This window comes from Galendromus occidentalis, unplaced genomic scaffold (assembly GCF_000255335.2).
Source record: "Galendromus occidentalis unplaced genomic scaffold, Mocc_1.1 scf7180000077476, whole genome shotgun sequence".
In the NCBI taxonomy this organism is placed as follows: Eukaryota; Metazoa; Arthropoda; class Arachnida; order Mesostigmata; family Phytoseiidae; genus Galendromus; species Galendromus occidentalis.
This window is the reverse complement of record NW_003805464.1, coordinates 484,199-496,634: the sequence shown is the minus strand read 5'-3', so window position 1 is coordinate 496,634 and position 12,436 is coordinate 484,199.

Genomic DNA, 12,436 nt, shown 5'->3' with positions numbered 1-12,436 from the left:
GAATTCCCACGGACGATGAATCGAGCGCAATCTCCGCGGAACTATGCAGCGAACGCCTTTAAACATCCGAGAGTTCTGCGGTCACCGACAAGCTCAGGAACCATCGAGTCAACCGCGCCGCGTGGCGCCGTTCGAACAGTTTCCCGGTGAAAGTGCCTCTGACCGCTGACGCTAGGAATGGAGTTGGGAATGTGGCGAGGGTATGGGGGAGAGGGTACTGTTTCCCGCGACAGCCTGCGGAACTAAATATGGAAACAATGGCTGCAACACGCTTCTATTTTTCTAGTGGCGGCTCACCATTAGAAAGCCTGAGGAACTCGCTTGAGACTCTCGGAATCTCTTCGGAAAATTCCCGAGTTCTACAAAAATCTCCGGTAGCCACCCTAACACTGGTCCGCTTTAATTTTAAGAGCAAAGCCCACGGAGTTCCCTCGGAGGCAAGTCTTACGAGAGAGAGAAGCGAATCAACAGGTAGCTGTTCACTTACCTGTGAATAAATCGGGAGAAGCACCTGTAAGGCACTCTGCGGAGGGCTACCCGAAACGAGAGGGTAAAGGAAGCGAGTGGAAACGCAACTGGTGGCGGTTCCGATCCCAGCTCCGAAGGAGCAGTCTCGCGCTACGGAGGGTCTTGCGAACCAGGAAGACGAGATCGATTCCAGGGGGAGGGAGGAAACATTGTACGTGAAGTGACGCTGTCCGGCGCATGGGGAAACAAACCCAAACTACCCACAGACTCGATCGCCATCGAATCCTGCCTGATGGGGATGCCGGGTCAGCGGGAAGCGAAGATAAGGACCCGTCTCTTCGCGGGACGGGCTCTGATTCAATGAGGGATTCTGCCGCGCGGGAAGAGTGTTGATCATGATTACGGACGATATGACACGACAAGCTTGGGGGAATCCGAGTCCCCGACTCGTGGCACGAAGAAGTTTTCCCGCGTCTGCCTGCGGCCCAGCCAGGACTATTCCCGTCGACAGGGGAGGATCGAAGAATGCCGACAAGGGCGGAGGCGCCGCGTTCGAGACGCGAACGGGTGCCCTCGCCCGGATACACAGGAGATGATCCACTAGACTTGACTCGGGTCGGCAGCAGCTTGTCGACTCTCGCAGCTTGCGTATCTGCGGCTCGGGACAAGATTATGCGTCTCCCAAAACCTCTCGGATTTCTTACCGAAGGCGCGAGCGAACTTCGTGTCGCTCTTACTTGGAATCTAGATTTCCACGGAGCTGTGGGTGATCGGGTCGAGCATGCGGAGCCAGAGCACGGTTTGGTATATCCGATCCGTTGAGTGCATTAGTGATACTCCCTTGACATCGCCGGCGTGATGCGCAAAGATCGCAGTCGGGTGAAAAGGTGAATTCGGATTTGCCGAAGCGTGCGACGGTGCAAGGGGCTTGCCGCATCTGTCGACATCCCTGAACGCGAGGAAGGACGAGATAGACACGCTCATCGTTAGACAGCTCGCGCACGCCTTATATCACCGCTGGAGCAAACGGCCTCAAGGAAAGGACAAATGGCTCAACATTCATCCCGCACAGAGCGGCCGAAAAGCTTCTGATACCGCATCGAAATTGCGTCTTCAGACTTGCCTCGCTCGAGCCGTGGACGAGAGTTCTGACGAAATTCAATCTGTTTCAAAGTAGCCGAAGCCAGAGTTGCAGCAGTTCTACCATCTGCTAGAGAACTCACCCAGCGGGTCGCTGAGAGACGCTGCTCTTCTCCCGGAAAGACGATTTCCCCATGCAGTCGCCCCCTCCCCTCTCCAGCCCGAGCCCTCGAACCCGACCTTTGAATATTTCCCACCGAGACAGAGCACTCAAAGTCCAAAGAGGGAAAAGCAGGAGCCCTGCCTACGCACCTCGCGCCGAGGGAAGTGCCTTACTCGCAACACTGTTCACTGTCTCCGGAATTCCGAATACGCCCGCCTTCTTGACGACGCTGATCAGGAGCTTCGCTCGGCAACGTGTACGTAAACGACCTCCAACGCCCATGTCGAGCGGACCGAGTCGTGGAGCCGAGAACTCCCGCTGCTTCGAATTCAGCGAGGAATACAATTCTGGTTCCTCGTTGGTCGGAGCCGAGCCCCTGGCCGATGTCTCGAGCATCGCTGCCCGTCCGGAGAGGAGGTCCCGAAATTTCAGGGCTCGGGGCTCAACGAGGGAATCGAGGGAAAGCCACATCCCGCGGCCTGCCGAGCACCAACCCGGTCCGAAACTCAATTCGGCTTCTGGTCGTAAAATGTGTGGCCCATTTCAGAAGGGGTTCGGTTGTAAAACTCCGTCCACTCAACGCGGCGCGGCTCAACCGGCCGACGCGATGGGCGAACATGCTTCGCTTAAGTCAACGACGGGAAACCCGAGCGGCACAATTCGAGGACGCGAGCGAACTAGCTGACCGCCGAAGAAGTATCCTACACCCGCAAACAGCAGGACATGTCTTGCGGTTGACCAGGACAAAAGAGAAGAAGTTAGAGTGGGTGCGGCCGCCGCTTCTCCAGCGTGCCAGTCGCATCCGTTTTCTTCTGTTTTTTTTTCTTCTACTAACAGAAAGCGTTTTGTCTTCGGTGTCGGCCCCTTGTCAGAAACTTTGCACAAGTGTAACTAATACTCGCTGTGGGAGCTGTCGAGGATTCCGGAGATTCCCACGGTCAAACGCTTAAAGCGGGCGCGAAATAGAAACTCATCAGAATCTGATCGTTCGCATCGTCGGTCATGAACGGGCTTCTGCTAGTTGCAAAAACTGCGCTTTTATGCGTTTCCGGTTGGTGAACGTTCGCACGCCCGCTGTCCAGAGCGCTCTCCAATGAAGCGGCAGTCGTTCCGTTCCTCGTAAACGCTCGCGTACTTCCCGCGAAATTCCTCGCGTTCTCCTGAAAGTTCTGCGGAGGACTATGTCTGCCGTTCGCGCTCCCTCGACTTGATTATCTTTGTTGTTGGGAACGGAACTCGGATCTTTGCTGTCAGGCAGAGCCATAATCTGAGAGAGCTGCCGCAGTTTGAGGGCCGCGATATCGCAACAATCGGTCCTGTGGCGAACCAGCCCCGGGCCATTGTTCTCAATCGACTCAATTCCAACTGCGATGGAGCCGAGACGGGACGTGAGAGCCATCCCTACGGAGAAGGCATAAAAAAGTTCCCCCTGTTTGTATGTGAGCCTTTCCACTTTTAAACGGTGTCATTCGTCCAATGTGGAACGGCGCGGCGTATTTCCGTGCCGTCGGGACCGGATCGGGAGCGATTTGCGCGTAGTCGGTACCGTTCCATACTCGGGAGACGAAGCATTTCACGCGGATGCTCGGGGAAAACAACGACGAGCAGCCTGGTCGATCGGCCAATGAAGGGGTAGAGACAGCAATCTCTTGGAGAAAAAAAACAGCAACGAGACCGCCGTACATCTCCATCGTCTCCGAGCGGAAGTTGAATTTTCAAGGAGCACTCCACGAGATATTTCCACTATTCTCTCCAAATTGAATCAAACGACTCGTGCCGACCCGATAACGTTCCCTCCATCCATACGGAGCACAGCTGTAGCTTCATTCGTCCGGTGACTCGGGGAAATGAGCCGGCCTACGTACTCTGTGGAGCTATTTCGCGAACGCGCATGTAACTGTGAGCAACACAGGAGTGACTGTGAAGGGAAGGCGAACTGCGAGACTGACTGGCATGGCTCAGCGAGGGCACTCGGTCTCCTCTCACTAACCGTGTTTCATCGGAGTCACGTTCAGATTCTAATTCAGATTATGAGAACGTGGCTGACGTCTCAAGTAGCTGGAACGCAAAGAACGAACGTTTGGGAAGGGAGAGGGGAGGGGGACGCTTTGAGCGCGGAGGTCGAGCGCCTTCCACGCCGCCTCCTCATCCACTTGAGGCCCCTACAGGTATTCCTCCCCTCCGTCCCCCACTGACTGATGTCTGATTGCCTGCCTGCCTGAGCCTGTCTACCCACTGCTCGTCGCCCAGCGCAGCTCCTCTTCCGGGACAGGCAGAAGACACTCACACGGTCAAAAATCAGGGAAAATCATCTATTGAGGAAAGATGGCTGCACACCGATGTTCCAGTGGGATCTCGAGCCTCGTATAACGACGCGAGACCTACTTTGAGAGGGAGCGCTAGAGACACCAGATCTCCGCATCTTTCCCTACTCGTCGCGTTCTGTGATTCGGACAGGTGGTGATAGATGCGCCAGGCACTGAGGGCGATGCAGATTGCCAGATAAACGCGATGGTACCTTTTACGTGAGTGCTTCATGATGGAAGACGAGGGATGGCATTCGCTGCGATTTCGTCTTATGAGGGGGACGCTCTTGAGGACCTCAGGGGCCCGGCGACTCGCTGACTGACGGCCAGAGAGACCGACGGGAATCATAGCGTCCGACCGACCACAAGCCCACGGAACATTATGATATGTCTTCTATTGCATTGAATATCACTCCTAGTACAAGACGACGGGCTCATTCCCGGAAATTTCGCATGAAACTTTGCAAAACATGCAATGTTGAGGCGGTCGAGCGGCAGACAGGGCCTCCAATTATTGGGAAGCGCTCTGTTCCTCTTCTCCCTGTCGCTGGTCGTCCGTAGGCAACCCAATTCCCGGCCAGCTCTCCATTCCGGCATGGGTGCAGACTCAGCTTCCTCGGCTTGACTGTTAGTTTTACCAAGAGAGCCGCTAAACAGAAAGACGGTCTTCCACATGACCTCGAAGTCCGTACGTCCGTGCGTCGATCTCTCAGTCAGTTAGTCGAAGAGGCTTCGTCGTATTACGGAACCCCCTGGGACCTCTATGCGACATCATGGTCCGAGCAGAGGGTCGATGCGCGTTTGTTCAGTTCGTACATCCTAAACGAGTCTCGCAGCGACAGGCCAGAGTCAGCAGCGACGTCGGTCTACTAGAGACCGGGAAACACTCCTTGAGCTTACCGGAGTGTACCCCCATGCTCCCCATGTTATCGACTTCCCATTCTTATGGAGCATTTTTCCCCGATCTAATCTACCGAAGCTGGAACAGTCTCCGTTATTCGGGTGAGCTCCCGAGCGCGTTTAATGCGTCGCGGACGTTTGTCGGCGAACATCAGAACCTGGAGGAATGTGACAACGAGTCACCGACCGGACCATCTGCAACCGCTCTTCTTACTCCCTCGGCATATCAAGCTTTCAAACAACAAATGCTGGATCGATTAGTTATTCCGTTTGCGAGCATCCGGAGACAACGAGCGTCCGCGGCTGCCGCACTCGCTTTCAAGAGAAGGCTGAGGAGCACTTCAAAGCTCAAACGAGCAGCAGAAATTCAATTGATGACTTGTTTTCTGTCGAGCGTCCTCTTCCTGCATTCAGCCTTTCACTCATTGCTCCACAAACTCAAACCTTCAACGGAGACTCTTCCGCGGAGTCTTTTCCGTTCTCGTTCAAGGTAGCGAGCAGCGCGCAAAAGAGAATCACCTATCTATTTTCCTGTTTGCATCGGCGAGAGCGCTCCACGCTACCGCATTCGAAGCGTATCGGCCGGGAGAGATCCAATAAGAGACGTCCGGTCGACAGTCAATCGAGTATCGTTCTCGATCGACGTCGCGTTTCGGCTCTAGGCGTCGGGGCTCACCGTAATATGAGGAATAAGAGGATTGGAGCTCGACCCGGGTCACAGTTCACAGCTTATTCTCGATGCGGTAGAATATTCGGGCCGTGCAGTCGATCACAGAATGATTTCTCGTGAGTCGGGGGGAGTGGAGACGGAAAATAATATCACGGCACGTGGAAGACGAAACGAATCCGTTTCCGACTCGGGTTGAAGGAATTCCTTCCCCACTTCACGCCCCGAAGATATCTGCTAGTTCGGAAGACAGACGAAGAGTCGCAAGGTCAAGTGGCTTGTTCATAGGAGTCTAGAGGGAGAATCACGCTTATTTCCACAAAAACTCTCCATTGGTCCCAGCCGTCAATCTTTTTACGCTTATTAATTGCTTCTTCTCGTCTCGGAGCCTGATCTGGCAACCCTCCAGAGTTTTTTGCTGCCCCAGCTCCGGACGATTCCATTCGACCGTCGTCGTCGGACGATTCTAAATGGAAGGAATGACGACCATTCGAAATCGGCTCGCCTTAGGTCTCCGTTGGGCTCTACGGCACGAAGTTTTCCGTCGCTTTCGGCGAGAAGCCTTCGATCTTGTCCCCATCTGAGGAAGGAACTAGAATTTACCTTCGCCGCGTGATATCTTGAATCAAATCGTTTTCGCGTTGAAGTATAAAGTACCACTGTGCGTTGCGCAGGGAGGAATTACAAGGACTGCGACTGATCTATTCACGTATGTACGTCTCGCTGGAGTTGCTAGGGGGCGAGTTGGTTTGAAGGCCCCGGCGATAGCATCGGCAGGTGAAATTCGAGCTCGCCCAGGGAAATGTTTGGTCGGCGGTCCTGCCGCCCATGACCGATCCTACTCATCGAGTCTCCTTATCGCTATGCGTGGATACAGAGTTCCTGCGCAGACAAGTGTGAAGAGTTTCAAGACATGCGACACACTTCTCTGCGTGTACAGTGGGATCTCTAGATTCCTTCAACTCGCCTCTCGACAGATTCCACGAAGTTATGAGGCCACCTCGAGCCAAGGATGAACAAGTTCCGTCGCAGTTCGAAAAGATCGAGCTCTGAAAAAGCTCCTGAAGTTTCAACTTAATCCTGTGACAATACCTTGCTGATTCCGATTTCATTCTCCCTCACCACGGAGGAATTCGGTGATGACCCAGAGGAACTTCGCTCAATCGAGCTCAGTCTCTCTTCATGCCCGTAGAGCTCGCAGGAGTCGGCAACCATGGAAACTGCTCAGCTCGGATATCATCGAGCGTCGTATCGCGGAGGAGACGGTCGACCTATTGCGCCTTTGAGTCTTCCATTCCTTACCGCGGCAGACTCTTCCCTCTGTCAATCGCGTTATTGCACGGTAGAACGAAGCGGAAACGGACACTCGGCATCTCGAGTAAGAACGATATTCTCACAGATGGGAAACTCTCTCATGTGATCAATATTTCATCAGGCCAATGATCGTGGCAAGAAACACATCAAAGACACGCATTTCTCTAACTTACTCGATGCCAAGATGTGGGTCGTCGAGCCGATGCTCCTCGTGGGTCACACGACGTCTACATCGTCTACTTCCAGCAGTGGTCCGCTACTCGCTTCGATGGAGTCGAATGAATACGCACAGTCGGTTATAAATAGTCGGAACTTCCTCCGGCTTGTGTTGGAACAACGTCTGTGCTCACCCAGTCTCGGAAGCGTCGGCGTTGAGCCAGCGCTGCCTTCGAGGGTGTGAGAATCTGAATGAGTCTCGGCAGTGAGCATTTGGATAGAGATCAGACAAAAACTGAATGCCGGAGAGCGCGGAACGCTCCACGGCACTGGACATGAGATTTCTCACTTCACGGGAGCAGAATCTATGAACGCAAGAGATATGCGACCTTAAAATCTCGTCCGTATCAATCTCTGGAGATCTCGAGAGCTCCGACCCCGGGCGGCGTGTTCGCCCCTGATCGAGTCGGAGCTTCGGACGTTCCGTATAGTTCCGAGCAATTTCCCGCGAATCAGATTCGGAGCAGCAAGCTTCACTTATGACGTCACGCTAATGTCATTAGCTTCATTGAACGAAGTCAGGGCAATTGGACGATGTCGACACGACACTAGAGGAAAAACACTCGATCTAAGGAAGCTGCCCCAAGGTCTAATTGAGAAGCAGTCTCCAGGTGGCAGGGGCTTCTCTTCCCTGTCCTACTTCCTTCCCCCTGATCCCGTTACGGGGAACGGTCGCCCCGAGCAGGATCATCCGTCTGAAAACGTCAAAGACGTAGTCCTCGATCTGATATTCCCTATTCAACACTCGTCATCCCCCGAATACTGTTGAAATCGCTCGATCTTTTCCGCGGGACGGACGGACGGCGACGGAGGAGCACGCCACATCAGAAAGTTCTTTCACAGGCACCTCGAGCGGGATGGAGTGGTTCTTGACGTTCGACGACTGTCGCGTCAACAGTCTTACTCCGACCCACTCAGAGCCAGTATGGGGCGTGAAGTTTCGGAGCACACCTCGTATCTCCGAACGTTCCGCTTTCAGAACTCCTAGCGGGTTTGACTTACGAATGCTGTCGACACCTCCTCGAGTCGTTCGTGCGTGACTCGCTCCGTTCTTCTATGCCGTTCTTTTATCAGCGGAGATTGACGAGTCGAGCTCGTTTTTCCGCGTGTCGGTACAGAAAACGCGGCGTGTAGAGACTCCGAGGGGAGCCTTCGTTCCGCGTTCATCAGACAGAATAATGAGAAGTCTCCATGGGAGCCGCTCCGATAAACGGTCATTAGCTCTGTCTTATTTGCTTTCTGCTGATTCGATCTACACACGGGCCACGCCACGGGATACTCAGACGAGGGATTTCTTGCTCGCTCGTCTCTCTTTCGGAGATCAGGTGTCGCGAAGGGGATGATGGCGGAACAAAGGAGGAAAAAGCAGAGCCCTCGCGATGATGTCAAAGTCGAATCGATTGCAGAACTATGGGGAGTCATCCCGAAGGAGGGCCACAGATAGTCGAGATCCCCAGGTCGTACCAGTGGGCGAGCTTCCATTGCCGACAGCACATTTCCCGATATATACGTCCCTGATGTATTCGGAGAAAGAGCTCGATCCCACGGGCCGTGGTCATAGTTCGGAGATCCGTGAACATAACACCCCTCCTCTTGGCTGGAGGGAACAGCCCATGGTCAGCTGTCACTCGAGGGGCATCCGTCTCGCTGACGGATCATAAGCGTAAATGTACCGAGCGATTCGACATTCAGCCTGAATATTTCTCCACCGGCTAGGATCGATCCTTGATTGGAGATCTTTGGAAGCCCACAGTCGCCGCCCAGAACATCGAGAGCGCTCTGCTCGGGCTGTAGCGGAGAACATTTGGGGCGCCAGGAGTCAGCCTGACTACCGGAAGCATCCACGTAGGAAGCGAATGAAGCTCGACGCTCAGAATGCGACGCTGAGCTCGAGGTTTCGGGACCACCCGGTTGGTGCAAGTGATGTCCAGATCAGACGAGGGACGACTCGCCCGTCGGACCCCAGCGGAATGGATTCTTTGATCTCAAGACGAAACGGTTCAAACTGCTACGGCACAAGGTATTCTAATATCGTCGGTGATAGACAGCAAATAGCTTTCCAGTGGGGTTGAGGGATGGTGTGTCTGTTTGCCATCAGGCGAGCCGTTGGAAGAACCGAAGGAGCCCAGACTCCGTTCAAGTGCTGTCGGAATATTTGCGTTGCATCCGCCTCCACTAGCCGTCGCTTGACGCTTGACTGACGTTTAATCGACACCAAGGTGAGCTTTGACGTTCGATTTCAGCAGACGCTTGCGTGGCACCTCCGGGAAGCTCTCGAAGTGATATCTTCGAATAGACCTGGGTGAATCAGAAGATATGGTCTCGGTGAACGCCGAGCGATGCGTCGAAGGCGTTGTTGAGACACCGACGGAGATCCTACATACTCTGTGTCTGCAATGAGGGAGGGGCTCCTCGGAATCTCAATCGTTTCGGAGCTTCCTTGCCGAAACTCTGAATTTTGTGGAAGATAGAGCCCGGAAGTCCCGATTCATCCTCCAAGGTCGGTAGGTCACAGAGCGCATCTCTTCCCGGCTCAAACCACGAGAGGGATGGTCGCCAATAATGTCGCCGAAGTCGTATCAAACCAAGCTGGACACTGCAGCATCTGATTCACGGGTACCTAACATATTGTAACCGCCCCAGGCAAAGCTAATCCACACGGGGTCGGATGGGGTGCGTCTCCCTGTTGTATGTATCATGCTGAACGCGAGAACGGACCTTTCCGCGACACATCGCGAAAGATCCAACATCAATCGGCTCCATTGGATGTCACGCGCGCCCAAACGTTCCGGCCGGCTCTCGAACTTGGAGCGTATGCTCAACGAGGAATTCAACTGAGAAAGAAATGAGATCCAGGTGCTACTTCGGCAAGATCGATCGAACGTCGGTTTCCCCGTATCCCTCATCTTCGCCCCTAGGAGATTCCGAGGCCGTGTCGTTTTCCGGCATGGAATGGATGAGCCGCCAAATGATGATTCGGGAGTGTCCTCAAAAAGTCCCTGACGAACACGGATGATTATGCAGCTCGGGAAACGTCGGCCGAACATTACTGTCGAAGCGTCTGCAAGCATTCAATTCGGCTCTCGCAATCGCGCGGGTCGCTCTCGAGCATTGGGCGCGGAACGCTTCGCGTCGGAAATTATTCATGAACTCGACTCTAATTCCCAATCATAAACGATCGAGATAGTTCATCGAGAGTAGGAGCTATCAGCGAACGAGAGCAATGGAGTCACGCGGCAGTCTGTCGGTTTGTTATTCCTCGTTCATTCCATGACATTCCCTAGCGACGAGAGCAAATCCACGCCGCGGCCGATTTTTATTCGATTCCGTGGGTCGGATTTCCCCTCGAAGAACTCTAAATGCTAAGCTGGATTCCACATGATTCTACCTATTTGATTCTGTTCCCGTTGACCTTCACGCTCAAAGCTTGAATCCATCCGGGATTTTCGACGAGAAAAAATACCTACACGGCTTTTGATGTTTGTCTGAAGACCAGGAACTACGGTTCCGACTTCGTGCGTCTTCCCGTATCCTGTCAGCAGGCGAAAATGAGGTCTTTTCCTCCGCTATCGCTCCAACGTCTCTCTTGGCATTTCCGTCCTTTCAGCTCGCCTCCGAAAGGACTTTCCGCGCGGAGGGAGCGTGGTGACTCAAGCACAGACGATCATTCCGACAAAGACGACGGTTCCATCTCGGAGAATCAGAAAGGACGAACGAAGTCGCGATGTTCAGAATTTCACCACCCTCGCCAATGGAACCCCGCTCGGCGATCCTTCTTCCCACTTCTTGTTTTTGTGAGACGGTGTCGCTGTGGATCAGAGTTCCGCTCTCGCACCGACTGAGACTCAGAGGAGCGGAAAGCGGGTGAATTGAACGAGCTGAGGAAAGCCGCCAGTTGTTGCTTTCTTGCATCAGATGCGATGGTACCAGCGGCGAGAGGGAGTCCTAGTGGCCACCCATGGAATTATTTAAGAACATCATCGACAAGCTCTACTTGCAGCAAATGAATGCTCCATCCACCGCGTCTGGTGCGGTCATTCCAGGACGAGAATAGCAGGAAGTAGTAGAGACCGAATGCAGTTTTCGCGACTCGCGGCTAATTATTCAGGACTGATGCTCCGGCCGGCGGGATTGCATTTTGTTCCTGTGCTGGGTTCGTTGCATATCTAATACGGACGACCTCATTCCGTGAACCCTCACCCGTGGCGTCCTAGGAAATACAGTCTTAATTCTCGCAGTGATTGCCACTGCGGACTCGATCATGAATTCTCTACATATCTGGCTTACACTCACGAGAGAAACCAGAATGCGTGAGCAGTTACCGAGGAAAATCGCCCCCGTCGAGCCGTCGAAGGCTTCAGCTGCACCAATTCCTGGTTCCGGAGGATAGGACGGAATATCAGGCGCTAGTTCAGCGCGGGACAACATGGGATACAGCGCTTCATCACTCCGGGTGTTCATGATGATAAGCGCGATCGCTTCCGAAAATCCGATGCTTCGGAAAGAGAGATTTCGGCCCGCGTTGAATCATTATCTCCATGATTGACCGCAACGGAGAGGATCAGCCCCTATTGTATGGGGAGCTTGTTCGAACATGTGTGTGAGCCGATAACTGAGTGGGACAGTTCGTTTGAACTCAGCGAGACTGCGGACTAGTTTCGAATTTCATGATTATATAGCGCCGATCGGATTTCTAATTGAGATTTTCAAAGAAGAGCAAAAAGACACCCGAAGAGCTCAGGGACGCTGGAGAAGAAAAAAACTTCTCCGCTAAGAAACAGGAAGCTAACGAGGCGCGGAACGGCCATCGAATGGTCGTCGACAAGCCCGCTGCTGGGATCGGACGCCGCGACGTCCTGCATGTTAGACGACTCTTGCGATTCGAAATCGAACAAATGTAAGATGAGCTCCACCATCATCGTGTGCGCGGCCCGCCCCTTCGCAACGATCCATGCTTATGGGAAACGAGATTCAAAACACCGCTCGGGGCGTTTCCATGCACCGAAGAGTTTGTGGTTGTTGACTTTGAGGCGGCGCTGACGGAATGCGACCGTTTATGCACAGCGCTCGGTGTGAAACGAGTCAATGCACGCGTCTGATAATGCCACAGGAGCCGCTTATCCAAGTTTAACAAAAGAGAAGAGAAATGAGGCTTCCGTGAACGTATCAGTCCCCTGCACACACTCGATCCGATGCAGAGAGAAGAGATAAATAAAAATAGGTCTCCCTGGAGCAATAAGTAAAAGAGATCTCTGATGGAAGGGACCGAATACTCTCGACTCGAGCAAGGCGTACGATTACTTTCCGAAGGTTTTGTGTACG